Below are 23,421 nucleotides of genomic sequence, written 5' to 3' on the forward strand. Positions count from 1 at the left end.
TAAGTTGTCAAGGAGTGTAGTTTCAAGAAAATGCTGTGAAAAAATAAACTTTACCTGATGAGTATTTCCTTTGCACACTGTGGCAGAAACATTTAAATGTCAACTAGTCGGGCGCATCCCAAGCATCGCGCTATCCATCACAATATCCACAAAAACTGTGGAGAGAAAGGGTTTGCAGGCAGCTGAGCGCAAACGCTGAGCAAAAAGGGAGGGATGTGTAAGATTTACTCTGTTGCACTTTAAGTCTTCTTGATTTTTTTTTATTTATTCATTTTTTGAACGCTGTTTCAGCTCAAATGTTAATGAGTTGTTTTTATTTGTTCATCTGTGCGTATAATCAAAGGCTTTTGGCTCTGGAACTTTTTGGTGTGAAAAACAACACAAAACAGATCAAATGAATTCAGACTGAGTTTCTTCTGGAAGTGCCACAGTGCTAGGTAATAAATTACATTTACATGACATGTAAAATGCATTACTTTTACAACAGCGAGTTACTTTAACCTGCTGCCTTGAGTCACGACAGTCCCGTCTACTCTGATGTAAACACTTTTTAACTATATGTCCACCTACCAGTCATTATTCCAGCTGGCTAGCTGGCTCTCAGTCACAAGGTGTTACCTCTGAGTACGACAGGTGAAGGCATGAGAGTCAGCCAACCAGTGTGTGGGTTCTACCTTGTTTAGACAGCCTCTGCCTGTCCAGTAGCCAACGCTAGCAGCTGTCTGCAGAGGTCAGACTGAGGTCCACAAACACAAAGACAGAGAGAAGCTGGACCACTCAACATTTTTGTCTTTTCTGTGTTCTTTGCTTAACTGCCGTGACTTTTAACCTTTAAAAATGAGAAATACATCAAAATGGCAAATTGGCAAGAGACTAAAAACAAAACAAAGTCAAACAGAAATACAAGGTTTTTTTCTCCCTCCATCCATTCTGCCACTTATCCAAGTCTGGGATGCGGGGGCAGCAGTCTAAGCAGAGGCACACAGACCTCCCTTTACCCAGCGACCTCTTCCTGCTCTGCTGGATTTTGTTCTTCAGCCCTATTGCTCCAATTTGACAGACCAAACAGCCAAATGAGCAAGTCAACATGACAAGATTTGCCAAACGTGAACTGTCCTTGTTTGCTTCAGCCATAAACCATGGCTCTCAAAGACCTTGAATTCCTAAATGAGGTTACTATTTTCCCCAGATTCATATTCACCCACATCCACATTTGAATTGGGCTGAAGATTTGACAACATCACAGCAAACAAAAGGAGACATTGTGGAGGTTGAAAAAGTGCTTAATAAAGAGGTGTGCTAATTAATGATTTATCATGCCTTGAGGGTTCACACTGGAAAATCTAAGAAACCTGTCAACACACTTGTGAAGGTTGCCATGTAATTCCATGCTCCCTGTAAAGCTGCAATACAGTTTGATTATCCATCAGTGTGACGACTCAGTTGTTATAATGACATGACTACCCCGTTCCCCGATGTCTGCCAAATGAAAACAGAACAGCGTCATCCCCAGAGGAGCTTAATGATCCGCAAACACACAGTCACGTCCACACATGCAAACGCAGCTAAACCCGAAACACACGAACCCACACGGAGACAGCAGCTTATTGATCACTGTCAGATCAGTCTATAGACTGGAAACAAGCCTCTAAGCAACACAAAAATTGGGACACTGATGATTTGTTAGTTAATACAATCAGCAATGACAACTCCCCCGCCCAAGTCCACACTGGCCACCCTGTCCCTCGTTTTGGCACACTTGCACACATTCAGAAACATCGCCAACAACCCCAAACATACACAGACACGCACACACATAAATGCAGACACAGTAATTGACTGATATGGAACAGTGAACAAGGAGTTCTTGTCTGTTTTTGAATTATGTCTGGCGCTGGACAATTGTGGATGAGTCTCTGGCGAAAAAATACAGTGTGGGTATCTGAGAGAGAGAAAGACAGAGAACAAGAGGGAGAATCAAGCATGGCAACTAGGAAAGACTCAGGCACAGAGCAGCAAACTGTGTGAACTTCACAGCTCCCCGCCCCAGGTCTCCACTGTGCCTCTTTTGCGCTACAATGGAGACCTGGGGTCTGACAAAAGCCATAAAATCTGAACACACAAGCATTTAATGAAGTGATTGGCCGGAGCCAAACTGGAACCAACCAACTTCAGTTGTCTGGACCAGCCATCTCTGGTTTTTGGACGCTAGCTGGACCGGCCCGCCTGCCTGTCTCGGCAGAGAACTAATTGTGACACTCAGTGTGAAAGAAGGCGCCAGAAAAGTGGAGAGGAAGACAGGAAGGCAAGGAGTTAAGGATTCAATGGGAAAAGAGAGTGTGAGAGAAAGAATGAGGACAGATGCTGTAACTGTGACTAACGCTGGTTGTAACTAACGGTCACACAGCACAAAAGAACAAGGAAATTAGTGTTCACAGTCACCAGTGTTAAGAGGTAGTTTCAGGTCTGGGCATGAGCTCAGTGTGATTAAAATTAAAGAAAAACATGAAGCAATTAACCCAATGGGTCTGTTAGAACGTACCTGCAAATTACTACATTATTATATACAGTTTGCCTTCAGTTTTTTCAACAATGTTTTCTTTTTTCTTAGAACTCATATCAAATTATTTTTTACATAAGAGAGCAAACAAGGTTAAAGCCACCTGCTGGGTGGCTCTGGCTTCCTCCCACAGTCCAAAAATGTTAGGTTAAAGGTCTTAATGTGAGCATGAATGGATGTCTGTTCCTCTGTGTTACCCCTGCGAAGCTGCCAGTCTGTCCTGGGTGCACCCCACCTCTCGCTCTGTGACAGCTGGGACAGATTCAAGCTGGGACAGATTCCAGCTCCCCTCTGGAAAAAAATTTTCTTTTTTCTTTTAGTCTTTAGGTTTTTCCTGCACAAAGTCATCAGCAGTTACACTTACGTTATAACACAGACTGCAGACTAAGAAATAAAAAGCCCAGCCACCCAACTTTTGACCTCCCATGAATCCTCTCCATGGAAACAACAATCATGTGTTTTTTCCTGAAGATAGTTTAAATTAAATCTTGTGTAAATCTTAGACCGGCAAAAGCTGGATAATTGCATTTCATATCCTCAGTTACAGCTATTTTTTTCCTTGCTGGTTTTAAGCACGTTCAGTTGCACTGTGAGTTTTCTTCTTCTCCAAATTCCCAAAATACAACTCTGAGATTACGCTGCATTTAAATTTTAAGCTGTCACACGTCTAGCACCCTCAATAGATTTCAAAACTGATCCCAGTGGGGAAGTTAAGAGACTAAGAGGGTAAGGAATGATAAAGATGACCCTTGAGGTGTGACTCAGAGCTTTGAAAAATAAAATTGAGTGAGAAAGAGCACGCTCATGTGAGTCTAAGCACACATGCAAAGCATCGTTCGGCTGCAACTTAAGAAATCCTAAACAAGAACCGGAGGAAAGAAAAGCAGCTCATCTCTGTACAAGGAGAAGGTGGCTGTAAACTGTAAATCATTTGCCTGACTGTTAATTGCCTGAGTATTATGCAAATAAAATGCATGAAAGCTGGAAATTTAAGTTACTCTCAAAACCATGAAAAAAGGAAACTGAACGGATGATTTCACTTCGAGTGCCCCACTTCACTGTGTTGCATCAGCCTCGGCAAATCAAATGCACCCAAAGCTTAGTTAAAAAGGAAGTGAAAGACAATGCTCCCCGACAGGTGATTTAAAAGCAAGAGGAGCACGTACGCATTCACACACCGTTACCTCCTGCTCTTCACTTCATTGTCTCTATACAGCCAAGGCCTCTACACCGCAGTAGGTTTTAATACACCTCAATCGAAACTTTGTACAATTGTACCAAAAATTATAGTCACTTTGGGCTAAATCAGTCACCTTTCGAATTACTGTGCAATGAAGTTGCACTAAAGGCTAAACACGGAGCCAAAAACTGTTATATTCCTCTGCAGTGTCTCCACTTACTGTTCATGTCCACACATGTAAATATCCACTGTGTGTCATGCATCCTCTAGACCCACTAAAATAAGTCTTAAAACGCGAAGAATTGCGTGGGAGACAAAAACAGTAGCACCCGAGTTAACAAAAGGTGAACGCAGAATCTCCCATGTTCCGTTAATGTGCGATTTCACCCAATTTCAAGCATGACTGACTCAATAAGATTCCTGCATCCCATTTAAACATTCCTCCAGAAATAACATTTATCCAATTTGTTTCATGGCTTCCCGCTTCCATGCACTCAAATCACACATGCCTTTGGCAGCCAGCGGGAGTAGTTCGGATTTCAAATGTGAAAAAGGGAATACTCTGTCCTCTCTAGGAAACGTATTTGTGGGCTAATCCAGCATGTCTATTTGCGGAGAGGGGATATAAAAGTAAATGTTCTTCTAATACCACTAATATGTGATATTCAGTTGTGTATTGTGTAGATGGTGCACCAGTGTGGCAGCTGGGAGCGTGCATTCAGAGATGACTCGCCTCAGATTTTAGGTGGTCATTTTGCACTAATGCATCAGGCAGGTAATGACCGCAGTCATGTTTTTAGTCCCCTTTCGGGGTGCTGTTCATTCCCCCCCAAAGAATATCACTTCACTGTGCCAGCTGTTTGTTTAGCTTTTTTTTCTGGCATTACTTCCCTTTGAGTAACCACGGATGGTAACTGCTGGATGCGAAACCACCGCTGTTTCCAGGCACAGCGCCTATCTCAGCAGCAACACGCGGCAAAACACAGAATCCATCCAGCTAACAATGGCAACCCTCCCTATTCCGCTACATTCCCTGCACTGCTCATGCTGCTAATTAAAAAATGAACCAGGTAATTAACCACCTTGTCCTATTGTTTGAGATGGAATATTTCTCTTTCCGAGCCATGCAAGTGTGTTTGTTGGCAACTTATAATGACAGTTTAGGCGGGTTTGTTTCAGTGTGCATCCGTCACTCCAGTTCAAATAACCAGCAACTCAAAAAAGCGAAGATGAGGCAAAAAAAAGTGGGAAAAATGGCAAGAGCTTGTTGCGTGTGACGGTTCTTTGCCTTATCGCAGAACACAGCTCTTTTTTTGACAGAAGTGCTTATCTCCAGTTTTTGCTGTATTTCACTTATTGCACAAGAAAAAAAAAAGACTGAAACTGCGGGATGACTACCGACTGACACATAATTATTACCAAACCAACCAATTACCATTTTAAATTTAAAGTCAGTGAAACATTTTCAGAGAAACTGAGTTGGGTTTTTTGGGGGTTTTTTTGTGGGTTTGATGCGCTCATAACTTCATGTACAACAAAGCCCGAGTGACACCGCGCTCTGAAGCGAGGCTCGTCAGCACAGGATCAGGGCTGGTGCGGTTACACCATTATGTAAACCAGAAACTTAAACTTTGTGGTCCCCAGAGAAGAAAAGAATAAGGAACATTGATCTCTTTCACAAAGCTGACGGCCACCTTCTAACATCGGTAAAAATGTGCGGCATAAATTATTTTGCAGCACTTCTCACTACTTTTCATTTCACCTACAAGTGATCAAGGACAAATGTTTTTAGTGAAAGAAGGTAGAGAAGCTGGGGGAAAAAATTATCTTACAGAAAGTAATTATCACATTTTTTGCTCGTGTTTAAGGTTAAAGATAAAGCCTGCAGCAATAATGAGGACCGCTTTGACGAGGAATGTCTCTGAATTTCACTCGCAAATTATGGTATTTTTTTAATGCCTCTGGATGATTTGGATTTACTTCACTCTCATAGCTTTAGCAGAATCTGAAAATGGCCTAGAAGGAAAGGGAGGAGTGATTGTAACAGCACTAATAACGATTTTTCAGAGGAAGAAACGTACACAACTTTAGTATTTCAAATGCAGAGAGGTTACATTCAGAGAGCCTGCTACCTTCACAGCCAGAGGAAAGCTTGAGAGAGCATCACCAACTGGTTTGTGAATTCCTATTTTGAAGTATTGATCTCATTATTATGATAAGATGTCAAAAGCAAAGGTTTCTGAGTCTTTGGACACCGCATGTCCATGTGGTGGTGACCATCCATCCATCTTCTTCCACATATCCAATCCAGGGTCACAACTGGGGTTTAAACCTAGCAAGAGGCTGCGTTCACCCTGAACAGGTTGCCAATCTATCACAAGGCTAACATATAAAGACAAACCAAATGTGCTCATCATGTGGGAGGAAGCCAAAGTACCTGAAGAGTACCCACGCAGGCACAGGGAGACAGCCGGTGGATTCAAAACCAGGGCACGCTCTGATGGGAGTCACTTGCCTCACCAGTTCATCAAATGAACATCACTGTGTATTAAAACGATGTAAAACTAGTGACTGAGACCAAATTTTAAGCAAAAAGTAGGGTCAGTGTCTCTTATACCTTTATACAAACTGACAATTTTGCAACCAGAGGTGTTGTAACCTGCCAGTGATTTAAAACAATGCTGGTTTAAAGCACTTCTACACTGACACCAAAGTGTTTCCCTTGCTATTGTCTTTGGAACAGACAAAGCCATGTCCAATAAAGAAATATCACCAGGCTCACGTATGCAGGAGTGACCAGGTAGAAGAGGAGTGTAGAGCATAGAGCAGAAGCAACAAAAAAAAGGTAGGAATACCCAAGTTAATGACAACTTGTTAGGAGGGAACTAAAGTTCCCCAATAAGTGTTAATTGGTCTAAACCACAAATGGGCAGCTACAGAGCAATCCCAGATATCTGTAAGTCTTATGGCACCAAAGCTAATGGAGCCTGAAGGAGTAGCACGGAGATGAGTATTTATTTTTTTTAGTATTACTGAATACAACATTAATGATCTTTTTCAAGCAGGCCAGGATAACTGGAATGCTTTTCCATTAGAGCTGGAGGACTTTTTATTGATCTGTGACTCGCAGCAGTAGGTCAGGTTCTTCACGTATAACAGAAAACTGGTTGAACAGTCTCAAAGGAAGAATAGAAATAGAAACCACAAAACCTTAAACAGTTAATAATGGAATTGTAATGACACAGGGCCGCTTGTGATACAGGGTTTTTTTTATTATATTAAAATTTGTTGGTTTTCCTCCAAACCATAACAAACCAATGAAAGATTTTTCAATGAGCCCTTCTGATCTGTGTCCAGCGAGCTTGATTAGAAAGATGGTTTTTTGCCAATTTTTTCACCGGCCAGATAAAAGGCCTTGAAAAACCAACTGCAATGTGTCACAAAGAGAAAGAAGGAGAAAAAAAATGCGGAAGTGTGAGAGACAGACAGGCGGACAGGGAGAGTGAGGAAAGAATACTTCATTGTGTGTGCTCTCTCTGGGTGGACAGTCTTTGTAATGAGAAATATTAACATTGCCAGACTCTTTCAGCCTAGTTGGGGAAAAAAAACTGTGCAAACACAAAAGAGTGCCCCTAAAATCCATCCAACCAATCAATGGTCTTTACAGAAAAGGCAGCGCACAGAGAAGCGCGCCATTGAAAGCTAAATTATTGCTATTTTTTCTTCTTTTTTTTTGAAACACATGTTAGTACAACAGTAATAGGTGAGCAAGACAATGAATGACATGCAAGAGGCCCATCAGGGTTTTCCCTTCTGTTTGGTTAAAATAAATACAGATTCAGATGCTTTGCCATTGTGCTCGAAAGCTTTTATTTCTTACCAAAAAGTCTTCCTGACATGTTCAGGAAGATGTCTTTGTTTGATGAATATCTGAATGGATGTGACGCTGAACACGGCAAAGTATGTCAGTCGTAACCCTCAAGGCTGAATCGCTGAAGATTTTGAGCCAAAGCATTTCAACGAGACTCCACATGAGCTCTGTGTGTGATACTCACACTTATCACTTGTAGTCAACAAGAATACAGATAAGGATTTTCTAATCATCTCCCTATAAAAGAAATTAAACTTCCACAGAGATTTATCTTTGCTTTCAAGCAAAGTCAGTCAATACATTATTATTTTTTAAGAAGAACTTTATGACAGTATTTTCATTTGTCACCATACGGTTTCATAAAGGAGTGCTTCTTTTGAACAACATAACCTCAACATAGTTCCCACACAATAAAGAGTCACAGAGTGAAAAGGATTTAGTCCTTCATGAAATGATGGCAAAGGAGTTATTCAGTGAGGGTAGCTAACCAGGTTAATTTGATAAAAAAAAAGCTCTTCAAAGCATAAGGACAAATGTATGTGAGCGTTATAGGAAAGCACAGGAAAACTCGATGCCATTCAGTCACGTGTAAAGACCTGCTGTTGGCTAGTCTTAGCTTTAACATTAGCAGCTAACTGACTCCCTCCAATTCTCCTGAGACGCAACCATTTAACTGTACCGCACAGTACCGAGCTTCGTCAGTAAGTTCATAATTCAATCATAATGATCCATGGCAGTTGAAAAAGGTTAAAAAAAACTTACAGCAACACTGCTGTTAAATTGCTCAAGGTCAGACAGTAGTAGTCTACAATGATTTTCTGCTATCAGAGCCAACAGGGTATTTCACTTCCTGTTTGGGTAAGGGAGTTAGGGATAGGGTTTTGTACAAATAAAAGGTAGTTTTAGAGTTTTGGTGGTGATAGACTGATCCAGAAAAGAATATCTGTCTTTGAAAAGTTTACTGCTGGAAAAGCTAGGATTCCTAATTCTTAGTTTAAGTTTAATGACATCATCCAGGAAACACCGAGCGTCTGGATTCACACAAGTATAAGTTTCAGTCTGGCTATTACTATCCCTCTGCTGCTGCTATGTCAAAGTCTTTTCAAAATGCATCAAATTCAAAATGTTGCTATCACAGCTGGAGTAAAAACATCATCATTAGTCAGGCTTTTTGCTGGGAAAATTGTTAAACCTGTCAGCTCCATTACCCTGGTGGAGATTTAACGATGCAGTATTAATTCTTACATAACATACAACTATTCACCTGCCTTACTGCATACAGTGTGACAGAGACAGAACAACGGAGCTGCGTAGGTGTAGCTCCCACTGCTTCCTCTGTGCAGACAAACTGTGTTGCTGATGAGAGGAGGTGAGGTCGAGGAAAGGGAGAAGGGAGATTTCTCCCACTTCCAGCATGAAAAGAAAGCGGCACAGGGCTATACCTACAGGAGTGCCGTAAAACATGCTTAACCTTGTTTGTGTAGAGTAATAGAGTCATGTGAAAAAGAAAGTTTTCAAAGAATTCTATGCAAGTAAATCCAACGATTCAATAGCTTGTAGAATCCCTTTTAGCAGTAATACCTTGAAGTAATTGTTTTCTATATCACTTCAGTCTCTCACATCATTGCGGGCGTTGCTTCTGTTCATTGAGGTTTGAGGACATTCGTTTTTGCACAGATCTTTTAACGTCCCACCACAGCACTTCAGTCAGGTTGAGATCTGGACTTTGACATTTGTTTAACAAAAACTAGCCCAAATTGAAAAGCGCATGAGAATATAATATACTATATAATATACTTCATGATTTAATATCTTGTAGAATCACCTTTAGCACCAATAATCTATCGAAGCAGGTTTTTCAGTATGACTTTATCAGTCTCTCACATTGTTGTGGAGGAGCTACTATTCAATTCTGTTGAAACAGTCTGAGGTCTGGACTTTGACTCGCTGATTGCAAATCCCTGATTTTTTTCCTTTTTGAGCCATTCTGTTGTAGATTTGTTGCTGTATTTCCGATCATTGTCCAAATGCATGACCCAGTTTGGGCCAAGCTTAAGCTGTCGGAGACAAGGCCACACATTTGACTCTACAATACTTTGGTATTCACAGGAGTTCATGGTCCACTCAATGACTGCAGGGTTTCCCGTTCCTGTGACTGCAAACAAACCCAAATCCTCACGCCTCCACTACCGTGCTAGCTGGTTTGAGGCGCTTCTACTGATATGCTGTTTGGTTGTCGCCAAGCATGGTTCTGTGGAGATGTTTAGCCAAAATGCAAAAACTTTTGGTCTCATTTTTTCCAAAAGTCCTTTGGTCTGTTCAGATGCAGCTTTGCAAACCTAAGTCATGCTGCCATGTTCTTTTTAGAGAAGATGCTTTCTCCTTGCAAATCTTTCAGAAAAGCCTTACCCTATATCCGTATAGCGTCAAATCACAACAAAGTTGCCTCAATGGCTTTTTCTATGTGTATTGTCAGAAACTTGAACATTATCATGTTAAATGACATCTGAGCCTGAGATTTAGCTCTTTTTTAGCTCTTCCCTGAGCTTTGCACGGTCTGATTGGGGAGAATCTGCAGGAACGTCCACTCCTGAGAAGATTTGGCATTGTGTTAACTCACAGCTGAATGCTCCAGACCAGCAAAGTGCCAAAACTTCTGTTTTATAGAGGTGCTCACACTTGCTGATGATCACTTAATCAAGTGCATTTGATTAGCAGCAGCTGGATGCGACTTACTGTCTTAAATCCCATGGAAGCAGTAAGGGTGTACTTCATAGGACTCCATAGAAACCTACGGAAACATTCTTTTTAATATGACTGTAAACGACTTAGCATACAGTTATTTTCAAAATAACTGGACAGACATCAGATAAATTACAGAAAGAAAGGTTAGAAGTTATAGTGTTTGCTTGGTTCTTACAAAAATCTTCATCTTTCCATCGACTCTAATTAACAATGCATTCATTTTCAGGCATCTCTGCTGGTAATGAGTGGTCTGCGTCCTACATTCCCACAAAGATGAGAGAAAAACAACAGCAGTAAAACCAGGAAGGCACCCACATGAGCATATATTTGCATTATTGAATTCACCAGACCTACCTGAATCACTGCATTTATTAAATAGCCCCTAACCTTACTCTTATCTGTGTTTGCCTGTCAATACCACACAAAAAGCTCTATTAAGTCTCACTTATAAAGCCTTTGGTATTTTACAACAGTCTTAAAGTAGAATGTAATTGTTTAGTTTTACATTCCTACACTCCACATTTGACTCACATTAAAGTCATAATCTAGGACACACATTCGCGTGGCCTTCGATCGCTCTGTCAATTACACAGAGGAAGTCAGAGAGGAGGAAAATGATGAGAGTCAACAATGCATGGAACATCGATGTGTCCAACCACCACTGTCTGTTTAAGTGGAATCGACTTATGCTCATTTCCCAAATTAAGCATATCTGACTATCCCACCGCTGCAGGGGCTACAGGAAGCACAGGGACCCATGGAGAGTCTCTCTCACACACACACACACACACACACTCCATTTCTCCGTTTCTCTGCAGGGAATCAATGATGTCTGCTTAATTATTGGGTGAATTTAATCAGCGGCACAGCAGTAAGAACTGCCTTGTGACCCATTGGCTGTCAGGAAGTCATTTGGTTTCTAACAGTTAGTGTTCGGATACCACCACAATAATTAAGGGTACAACATTTTAATTGTTGCAAAGGTGTAGAGGTAGCAGAAAAACTACCTCTGCATTGTGGTGGCTCTGTTCTCACTTATTCTCACACACTGGTTTTGTGCAAATGGTGCCAAAACACCACAAATCTCTCTGACCTAGAAACCATTGTAGTGATTAATGATTCTAACTTCGGATTAGTGTTTAAAAAGGAATTAATTAACAGGCCTAGCATTATGTCGTGATTTATTATCAAGACAAACTGTTTAGATTATTAAGAATTTATTCTTAACCTTTATTCCCAAGGTTCTCGGAGCAAAGCCCATGTGCCGCTGGTGCTTCTATTGTAAATAAAACTCTGTGCTAAATGTAAATACTGTTGTGTCAAAAAACTATTGTTAAAAAAAACAATCATCTGAATAGATACATTTTAAAGCTTTAAGAATCAGTGCTTTACACAATCTGTATACCTGCAAGCGTTTTATTTTTGTCACATAAGACAGAATGGCATTTTATATTATACGTGGACAACAGTGCAGTGATTTGTTAATAGAAACTCCTCATGTAATTCTTAAATCTACAAATCTCTTAATTTAAGTGTTTTAATTGGCCGTGCGTCATCATTTGAAACGCACGCAGATATCTGTGAATTCAACAATTTTCAGGTAAGTCAAAGCAGCTGTTCAGCAACAAACAAACAACAGAAGTCTCTTCACACTTTTTATCTCATCTACAAAACACTCTGTGTTCTCCAGTGAAGTGCACTCAGTCCAACCTGAGGAGACACAAAAATGATGCTCTGAGCAGAGACTCACAAACCTACCCTCCTTCAAGCTGATGATAAACAATATATATATGGAAGTTTCTATCTATTATGGGTTTAATCTTTAAAAAGCTTATCAGAATAATTAGACATTTTGGGACATAAGCATATTGGCTTTCTTGCGGAGAGTTCTGTGAGAAGATCAATTCAGTTTCAAGCCTGCAAGCATGAATAATGAGGATGAAGCCTTGAGGCAATTAGCTTAGTTTACCATAAAGCTTGGAAGCACGGGGGAGAAAGCTAACGCGCTCCCTGAAGTTACAAAAAACATGTTGCAGCATCTCTAATATCCACAAATGACCACGCAGCATCATGTTTGTTTAACCTTCACACCCACATGCAAAACAACAGGAAAGATTCAAAAAGAGTCTTTAAAAAAGTAGTGACCCAAGGTTCATATAATAATAATAATAATAATAATAATAATAATAATGATAAATTTGATTTATAAGCGCCTTTCAAGTCACCCAAGGACACTTTACAATAGGAAGACACATAGTAAAACAATAAAAATAATGGGCACATCTGTATGAAATTTACTAAAAACACCATTTGTGGGTTTTGCCACAACACTAATAATTGTGATAATACATTTTTCATCATGTGGTTACTAGTAGTACTGTTTATTTTCACTTGGGAAAATGCAAAAAAGAATCATCATTAATTAATGAACCCACCAAAAAACAAACAAACAAATAAATAAATAAATAAATAACAGCTTTTTTTTTTTCTACTTTTTGATTTTATGCTATAATCATATGCATGTGAAGAAAATGGGCCATGGACCAGTTTGATTAAGGACAGCAAACTAGAGCATCAGCTTATTTGGCTCATGAACCATCACCCTGGTTATTGTAATGTATAAGGTGCTAGCTTTTGTCTCTGATTGGCGGCACTGCAAAAAATATTGGAATTAAAATCTATTGTAAAGTCAATGAGGCTCAAAAACAGTCATATCCAGTACAAATTCTTGTTACAAATAGAAATCTGGCCAACTCTGTTGGAGCAGTTCCAGTGATTTGTGGAGGTCATGATTTGTCATGGTCCCTTGAATAATCTAAAAATAAACATGTAATCTTAAATTTAAAAAACTTTAGATAAGGTTTTTACATAAATCAATGCTTTTGTGGCATCATTATATTTGCCCCTTTTTTTGCAAAGTTTAAGTCTGATCAAACAAGTTAGCTAATAAGGTAACTTTTTTACCAAAACACGTTCTTTTTCCAGCATATTCGATGCAAGTGCAGTTATGTGACGAGCAATTAAAGAAGCTCATTAATTGGTGGTCACATAAATATGACAAATTAAATATTTAAATCAATTTTGGCCTGAGGCACTTTTTTCCACTTCTTTTTTTTGTCCTGAGCATAAAAATCCAAAAAGAAAAACAAACCCTTATTTATTTTTCAGTGGAATCATAATAAAATAATACAACTTTAATTATATATAGACAGATTTATAGATATCTAGTTTAGAATTTGCCAATAACAGCTGACTGAACAACTACAACAGTTGCCCTAATCGTATTTAACAGTGTAAGTAATGCAAAGGGAATAATACAGTAACTGTTCTATTGCTTCTCATTCAAAATACCATTTAAACATCCCAAAAAATCTTTCGACAACTACACAATGAGGATGATTTCCACCTTGCCTCAGAGCCTCCGGGGCGTCTTCCTGGCTTACAGATAGCACCTCTGACGTTTGTGGAAAGATCTAATGAAAGTATTCTGAGAAGCGTCTCATCGCTCTCCAAAATGATATTGATCGGAATAGATCAGTGAAAAGTCTGCAGGGTAAAGGCAGTATTGTCTCATCAGAATAGTCAATCTCCTTTTACTGTCGAAAATCCATTGAAAATACTTGGTCAGCTGCCTCAATTGATGAGGCAGCACACCAGGTGAACAGTAAAGCCCAAACCACAGCGGTGCTAAACATATAGACATTATCTTTCCTTATGAGCAAGCTAACCATTCACTGCCAGTCAGGTGCATTTACCTGCTATTCCAGTGGCTTTCTCGTTCTGTGGTCGGATTGAGTCATCCTTGTTCTATTCTGTGCATTTGCATTGATATGGAGGGTTGCACTAACCAGAAGCTGCAGAAGAACGAGGACTGGTTCGTGTACCACTATGCTCTGATCACAGTACAAGTCATCTGCAGGAGGAGAAACTAACCCCATAAGAAGATGATTATTTTACTTGTCATAAAATACTTGGCAACTACATTATACACTCTATTTAAGTATTCATTTATGAATTAATAAACGATTCTTTGTATGCTGGCACTAAACACATGTCGGCTACTAAAAACATGAACCGAACATCACACAGAAGAACAAACCGAACATAATCCGACTGTTCTTTCCAACATGTGGTACAGCCTTTTAAAAATGGCTTCTTCATGATGATTCAGTGATGATCTTTGTTGCACTCCATACCTCAGTGATAACAGATGCTATAGTCTTTTAAAAAAAGGGTGAAATGTACACTGTTTTCATTTTACACAGCTGAGATACTGATTAATATATCCGTATCCCTGTGCTATGATATTAAGCAAAACTGTTTGCTTAGTTGAGCCAATTATTAGGTATACCTTGTGCAAACCAACCCATAACAGCTCTGTGTTGCATATTAAGTAGAAAACCCAATCTATCTGAATGCATAGTCTATAAAACTATGCAAATGGGAGAACTGGAGCAGGTATAATTGCTGAGTGTGTGCTAGGAATGAGAATGGCTTTTCGTATGAGCTAAGGACATATTACGTTAATGACACCATTCTGCTAAATGGCAGACAGATGGAAAGTTCACAAAGACAAATAGCTGTCTTAGTTCTTAATCACATGTGCAATTAACTGCAGTATGGATGTGGTTTGATTGGCTTGTGTTAGCCATGGTCAGTAGCGGTTTTAGATACGGGCGACACGGGCGGTTGCCCGGGGCGGCATCGTGGTGGGGGGCGGCATCACGGGCATCGGCAAAAAAAAAAAAAAAAAATTGCTCGTACTCATGCTGCCCCGACATCAGCCAGCGCATATTGGGAATGGCATAGGCACCGATCGGTTTTCTATCGCCCATTTGCTGGGAGTAAGGGCGCCCTCCGTTTGCGAGGTGCACCTGCTGCTTGCGGCACAGCGAGGAGAGGGCGGGGTGGCGGGGGATTCTCTGGCTGGCTGGAGCAGCATCTAATCAACTCGCAAAATAAAACAAAATAAAAACAAACCAACAAACACGAAAACACCAGACATCATGATACAGACTTATAATTTGCACCGGTGTTTTTTCGAAATTCAATACGCGAAAAGTGAGCGCGAGAGCCCTCGGTGCGCCTGCTCGCTGCTGAAGTCAAAGTAAACTTTATTGTCATCTCCGCTACATACAGTCCAGTATATAGAGAGACGAGACGACGGGGCTCCAGTTACAGCAGTGCAAGTAAACAAATAATAACTATAAGAAGAGTAAGAAAATAAATATACACTTTAGGACTCGGGGTAAAGGGATCAATGACAATTTAAAATTTATAATTTACAGTTTGATGATTTAAAGTCTCACACACAACGCGTCGAAAGGGGAGAGGGGCCGGCTGCTTCCAAATAGAGCACATTTCATTCATAATAATGTAAATCCAAGCCCATTATGTATTCATGATTTGAATCCTGGGTTGTGTGAAATCCCAGAAATACACCTTAGACAAAGTGAATCTGTGAACTAAGGTGTAGGTCTGTTAGGTTATGTTGTGGTGATCCTCGGGTTGGAGGATGGAGTGCAAAATGGAAGATGGACAAGAAAAGTTCAAAGCCATCAGGTGCTTAGTTTAGAAAAAAGAGAAAAGAAGAGGAGGAGAAACGAGCAAAAGATACACATAAGCAGATGTGTGATTGGATAATGGCAGGTCATCCTGAAACAATCAGAATCATACTTTATTAATCCCTAAGGAAATAATGTGGATTACAGTTGCTCCAATAAGAAATGGTAAAAATAGTAACAGTAACAGACTAAATTCCAAACAAGACATTATGTTACAGACTTTAATATTAATTAATCATTGTCAATTGTTGATTTGTCCTGTTCTCATTGTATGATGAATTATGATGGCTGTTTGGTAGCCGTTTGCATACAATCCATACTCTCTCTCTCTCTCTCTCTTCATATGTGTGTGTGTGTGTGTGTGTGTGTGTGTGTGTGTGTGTGTGTGTTTCTCTGGCGAAATTCAGTATGGTTCCGACAACAGTTTTATGTTAATGTATAATCCTTAATATGTTTTATGTGTGTGTGTGTGTGTGTGTGTGGGGGGGGGGGGGGGGGGGGGGCAGAGGGAGTGTTCGCCCGGGGCGCCAAACAGGCTAGGACCGCCACTGGCCATGGTTGATTGAAAAAGTTGTTTTGCGGTCATATTACGCTAAATCTTGGAACAAAGACAAGTTTCACCTAGAAGGGAGCGTTTTATGACCAAAACAAAACTGGAAGAGTTTTGTTTTGAGGTCGAGTGTGTTGTCGAAGGGGGTGAAAAGGGGAGCAAATGAAGCAACGTGCACTCTAATACAGACAGGAAAAACAGAATAGCATTCCCACTGAGATCATGAAAATCTGAAGAATATGTAGATTTTAAAATTACTTTGTAATGTATGCACTGCAGAGTTTTTCCACCATGAGTTCATAGCAGGTTAAGAATTTATGCTGTCTGAAAAGTAAAAATCTGTTTGGCATGCACACGCTGTTTATCATGCAGGTGTCAGGCTCTGAAAGCAGCTACCAGACTCACCCAAACCTGCATCTGAAAGGACGGGACGCCATGAAAAATGGAATTAGACTTGTAAATCATTTAAACGATATTTTTAATTGAAAATGGCACAAAATTTACTTGGTTGTGTTCAATTTTGAAGGTGATGTTAGCAACACGTGTCAAAAAAAAAGCTGAGATAGACCGGAGGGACCTATCGCTGATAACATGACTGTGAGTCTTTCAGAAGGAGTGACTGTGAGGCATTTACAACTCTGTGATAGAAGGCAGTTAATTCAAGTTAATAAAAATATTTCTAAGAATAACAGAAATATTTAGGAATTTCATCTTTTTTCATCTGGTACAAAATATCACAAAAAATATTCAGAGAATCCAAAGACATGTCTGCACCCAAGAGAGGCAGCTAAAAATCCTGAACGGTCATTATCTTCTAGCCGTAGGGTGACACTGGATTAAAAACAGTCCAATTATGTGGTGGAAATCACAGCATCGGCTCAGGAACATCTCTAAAGACCATTTGTCATTGAACGCATTTCACCGCTGGAGCCACAAATTCCAGTTAAAACTCGATCGTGCAATTCATAACCAGGATTGATCTCTGGGCACTTTACATTCTCGAATGGTCAGACCTTCAAGTATCACAACTAAAACCCAAAAATTCCTAAAAAGCAAGCCTGATGACAGTGGATAGGCCGAGGTCAAGTGTGAAATTGTCCTCTGCTCTGACAAATTCAAACTGCATTTTTGTTTTTTCTGGAAATCATGAATGTTGTGTTCTCCTCAGGCCACAGTTCTGAAGCCAGCGGCCATGATGCTACATTAAGCCTGACTGACTGGATTTTTAAGACTAATACCAGTATTTGGGGATTTAAAAGTCTGATATATCAGGTATTTTTTTCTCTTTTTGACACTCAAAACATAAACTGATTTCCCTAACATTTGTTATGTGCAGTTATTTAGGAGTTCTTACTAAGATAATCTGTGCCTATGAAATTTAAAAAGAATCTTGATTTATTGTCACAAGAAGTCGTGGATTACCAATTTATGCTCTGCCCAACTCTTTCTTGGACTTACTGGTTGAACGATGTTTCTCCCGTATCTTTTTTGCTTTTAAATTTTTAATTTATTAGCACTTACAAATGCAGATACCAACAGATTGCGCATAGCTAATATCAGCTGATATATCAGCCTTTGTCCAATGTAATACATTAGAAGCACTATGACTAAATCTAGCAAAAATCCAGGGAAACACGGCAACTGGTCTCTTCAGCTCCCAAATGTTTAGATTTATCCTACAAGAAGAGATGCACACACATCCCTGTTCAAATTTTGTTTTAATTAAAAAAATCCTTTTTAACATCTTTTTTACATTATTTTCAGTTGAACACAAGCGTTAAATGAAATGCAAATCATTGCATTCTCGCGTCTTACACCGTATGCCATTTGGAAACAGGTTCCAACTTTGCAATCAACTATCGTCGCAACTTTGTAAGGAAAATATTCAAAGTTAAAGCAGATTTCCATTATGCTTATGAAAACTTGGCTTTGCTTGACTTGGACACGTCTCAAATGACTTTATAAACTTGAGCTGGACTCGCCTCAACAGATTTAAAAACAGCACTGGCTGCAAGGCTTTCCACTCTACGCTCTCGTTTTCTTGCTCCAAACCGACACACTGGATGATGTACTTCAAACATCAAAAAGACATCTTTACTCACACCAGAGTTTGCTTCTTCCAAACATACTGAAAATAAAAATACCAGGCTATCGTCCAAGCGAAATATAAGGAAGATATATCTTTTCTGAGCCAAGTTTACAGCTTATTAGTAGACTTTGTTTGTTTTTAGGCTATCAATTTGACAGGTTAATTACAAGGAGAGAAGACAGCATGCAGTATGAACCATCTCATTTAAAATCAATTTAAATATTCATTAAGGCTATTATCAGAACTCTAATACTAATTCATAGTCTGATCATGTCATTTAGTTGCCCAAGTAATGAATACTAGATGAGAGGATTTTTCTTTCGATGTCGAAGTTTTATGATCTTCGCTGCAATACTACTGTACCAGCTGAGCGGTTTTGAGTACAAGTGTAAAGTACACATGTTCCAAAAAGGCTTAATGTCACATTTGAAGAGATCTGCATGCTTCACAGCTGAGGCAACATAGCTAACTTCTGCAGAATTGTTAGTCTTTAACCTTATTTTTGCCTCTATCAAATTCTCCAAAATTGCTCATTCAACACAGCAGAACCAGAATGAGAATTCATGCATTCAGGGCACATTTTAGGGGACATTTATTCCCCCCTGGTGAGCAGTGCGACTTTCCTTCCTAAGTAAAGATTATATTAAGGCAGCGCATTTAAATAAGTATCAAAATGGTGCCGTATGGAAGCTTGGACGGTACGAGTGCAGATATCAAACAGCAGCATCAAAAGTTTGCCTCTCACCACAGCACAGCTGTTGTATAAACAGAGCCAGAGCATATTTACCCTTTAGCTAAAGGTGTCTCTTGAGCCGATATGTTTATATATCCGAACATCCTTCACAGGCTGCCTGGAGGGGGCTCACGCCTGAACTTTAAGCTTTTTACTTCACAGTAGGGGAGAAAAAGCAACTAGTATCAGAGGTCATTTGGAACACTTCCCTTTTTTTCAGCTATGTGCTCATACATGATCACTCACAGCAGCTACAGCATCAGCACACAGGTACACACCTGCATCCAGGGAATTGCACCGTGCAGTAAATATCTTGAAAAAATACGTTTGAAGAAGAGGTTGAAAGAGATGGAAGACCTTTATGGATTATTTCCCAGTGCAGACAGCGAAGTGGGAAAAGGAGGAGAGCGAGAGAGACAGAACGAGACAATGAGGGAGGAAAAGAAACGATGCTGCTGCAGAAGGAGGAGGAAGTGAAGAAGCAAAGTCAGACGGAGAGAGAGAGAGAGATAGTGAGAAAGGCAGACAGTACAGGGAGAAGAACACCAAATGTTAAGTAGCAGTTGAAGTGGAAGAATTCCAGTTTGGATTCAAGCTCCTTGGCTAATGAGGATCATTAACGTGGCCTGCCCAGCTACTCCAAACGCTGGGGAGGACTGCAAGGAGGAGGATAAAAATAAAACCTCTCAAGCATATCCCCACAAGATTCATAAGGCGGGCACTTGTAAAAAAGATATAACACATGCTGGCTGCGGAAGGTACTTCATAATGTAACACCACATGCCACAGATCCTGAAAACAGCGATACTTACCCAACAAGTGCACTCAGCTGAACTCTGAACTGTTTGGATTTAAAGCACGGTGGCAAAAGAAGCCATTTTCGCCCCGCTATTTCGCAGATTGAAAATAAAGACAGAGGTGATAATGTCCATACAGCACTCCACGATACAATATAAATCAGAGGCTTATCAGTTCAGCTGTGTCATCCCATTTGGGAAATTTGCCTCACAGGTTCGGGACGGAAAGGCGAGGAAAAAAGGGCTCCGGTGTAAAGCTCTCATATCTTACGCACATTATTTCAAGTGGGCAGTTCACATTCCTCCACACATTTTATGATCCTATCAGCTTTGTCGTTTTCCATCTCTTCAATTGCTGTTTAACACACTGTAAAACTGAAGCCGCACACAACGCCAAGCTCAAAAACCAATCCAAGTTCCGTCCTGCCCCGTAAATCATATGTGATATACAGTTTTTAAGCACTTCCGACCACATTTACAGCACAGTCCACTGATTGGCTATATTCCTGGGTTTAAAAATAGTTCCTCAATGGTTCCAAATACAGGAAAGAGATGCCTTCGTACAAAATCTAACCTCTGCATACTATTTAGAATATGTGAAATTTGAACATCTTGCCGAAAAACCTTTCGGCTTCGTCGGCCCTTCGGTCTATTATTTTTTCCTTGAGAATGCTCACAGACTCTGCTGTTTGAGACTCAAGGCAGTCAAACAGACAAGTGTCTTGATAAGATTAGCATAATTGGCACATTCATCCGTTCTCTGTTAATAAAGTGCTTTGTGGTTGAGAAATCAACAGTGTAGAGATGTGATGCTCACTGTTGGAATGGTCTCCAGCGTTTACTTAAACAGCCTCAGCCTTCGTTAGTACACAGTAAAGATACGTTTTGACTACAAAATAATCCCAGATAGGGTTGTGCAGCCTTAAGCAAATCAATTAAATCTCAGCAAAATGAAATGAACAGCAGTTTGAAGATGCTTCTGGAAAACCAAGGAACTGTGCTGGCAAACCCGTTTTCATTATTGCATGATGAAAAGCACTGTCATGGAACACAGGAGCATGTGAATGTTTCTGAATCGCTGAAATAAAAGAGCTGGGTTGTTAGATTGACAAAATACATAAGCACAATTGATTGGTAACAAATGTGTTTTTTATCTCTTCTGTAATTGTATTCCAGTCTGCACACAACACTCATGTAGCAGCTTCTTGCAGTTTAAAAAAAAGGACACCTTTTTTCTATTCTAATGTTGTTGTTTTGTATTAATCAATTTAAAAAAATGATCTGATCCTGAGCAGGGTTAGAATTACATAAATACAGCCATAGATGATCTACAACAGAGGACATAATATACTGTGACATTATTTATTTAACAAAAACTGAGCCAAAACGCAGGAGCTACTATTCCTGCTATGGTGAAAAACCAAGTACACCTTTACTGCTTCCATAGGAATTAAGAGGGCAAGTCACAGCCAAAAACTTGCTAATCAAATAACTGATCGTCAGCATGTGTGAAAACCTCTATAAGAGCAGCCATTTGGGCAGTTTGCTGGTCTGCAGCATTCGGTGGGTGTTAACACATTGACACAATCTTCCCAGGAGTGGACGTTTCAACAAATTCAACCCAAGGTCAGACCGTGTAATGCTCAGAGAAACTGCTAAAAATTAATAAGCCACATCTCAGACTCTACATTTAGCATGTTAAATATCAAAGTTCATGAGAGTACAATTAGAAAAAAGCTAAACAAGTACGCTTTGTTTGGAAGGGTTGCCAGAAGAAAGCCTCATCTCTCTAAAAAGAACATGGCAGCATGACTTGTGCTGAGCTGCATCTGAACAAACCCCAAGGCTTCTGGAACAATGTCCTTTGGACGGACAAGACTGAAGTGCAGATATCTGCTTATGATGCACGCCACCACATGGCAAAAACACAACATGGCATATTTGTGCAGTTTGCACCAACAGTCAAGTATTGCACTGGAGGGTTGATGATTTGGGCATCCAAAGGACCTGGATACTAGGAAGTCATCGAGTCGAACATGAACTCCCGTGAATACCAAAGTATTGTAGAGTCAAACGTGAGGTCATCTGTCTAACAGCTAAAGCTTGGCCCAAACTGGGTCATGCAACAGGACAATGAACCCAAGCACAGCAGCAAATCTACAACATAATGGCTGAAAAAGGAAAAGATGCTGTCCAGTCAAGGTCCAGACCTCAATCTGGCTGAAATGCTGAGGCGGGACCTTAAGAGATCCGCTGATAAACGAATGTCCACAAACTTCACTGAACTGAAGAAACATTGTTAAGAAGAGTGGGTGAAAACTCCTCCACAACATTGTTTTTCACATCACTGTATTTGTAGCCAATGATTTCACCAGTTATCATGATGTACATCACTGGTAGCATATCAGCTAATTAGCCTTGTGTAATCAAATGAAACTTTGCTCTGTGTGGTGAAATCCAGTGAAGTCATTGACTGTGTTCATTCAGACAGCCTTTATGAGGGAAAAAGAAACAAACACGATTGCAATGAGTCAGATTAGACTCCAGATCTGGACCAGGGCCAAAAAACTCAATACGTACTATTTAATTTAACATCATTATGCTAACTGACCTTGTTTTTAAAGGGTTTTACAAAAACAGCATATTTGTACTGCCTTCGCGAGCACTTACACTATTGTTCTCCATAAGGGTACACCACTAGAACAGAGCTGGAGGACACGGCGCCCACAGCTGGGCAGGCAAACCCGAATGCTATATGTGACTGAATTCCACAGCAACACGGAGGAGCAAATGAGTGCGGAAAAGTAACGCGCCTGGGGAATCTGCCACCAAGAATCTCATCATATACACTGATCTTAATGAGTGCATATTTCTGTGAGTCTGCCTACCCAATTAAAAAAAAAAAACAGTAGTTAAAACAAAGGTGCAGCTTCCTGTGAATTTCAATCTCAACAGTCTGTAAACATCTATTAATACTGAAAAAAACAAAACAAATAAATAAGGGTTAACTTATAGATGTTGGAAAGGTTTATGCAATGTAAACAAAGATGTTGCATTTATTTGTCAATTTATTAAGGAGTTAATTATCGTATCCATTATATTCTTGGTTATTTTCATTACAAAACTTGATAGAAATCTATCTTGCTTATCAAGTTATGCAACATAATATACAAGTTATCTTATAAATAATCATAAAATTATTAATTACAGCATTTTTACAGCCTACTTATCGGTGAGTGTCTACCTGCTGCTGATAACGGAGGGACAGATGTGAGTGTGACAGGTGCTGCAGGGAGTGGGGTAAAAATACTGTCCTGCTGCGCGGTTCTTAA

At 39.9% G+C, this 23,421-nt stretch overlaps 1 protein-coding gene across 4 annotated transcripts in view; it reads right to left on the bottom strand.

Annotated features, from left to right (window-relative positions):
* Positions 1 to 23,421, bottom strand: part of tnr (tenascin R (restrictin, janusin)) — a 196,039-nt gene that overhangs the window by 164,716 nt on the left and 7,902 nt on the right. Inside the window, exon 2 of one of the 4 annotated variants that reach the window (XM_025900164.1) lies at positions 10,348 to 10,402. The exons of the other annotated variants lie outside the window; for them this stretch is intronic. The gene's annotated coding sequence lies outside the window, so the exon portion shown is untranslated. The remainder of the gene's footprint in view (positions 1 to 10,347; positions 10,403 to 23,421) is intronic. 4 annotated transcript variants of the gene reach the window in all.

Source organism: Oreochromis niloticus, linkage group LG18 (genome assembly GCF_001858045.2).
Source record: "Oreochromis niloticus isolate F11D_XX linkage group LG18, O_niloticus_UMD_NMBU, whole genome shotgun sequence".
Classification (NCBI taxonomy): domain Eukaryota; kingdom Metazoa; phylum Chordata; class Actinopteri; order Cichliformes; family Cichlidae; genus Oreochromis; species Oreochromis niloticus.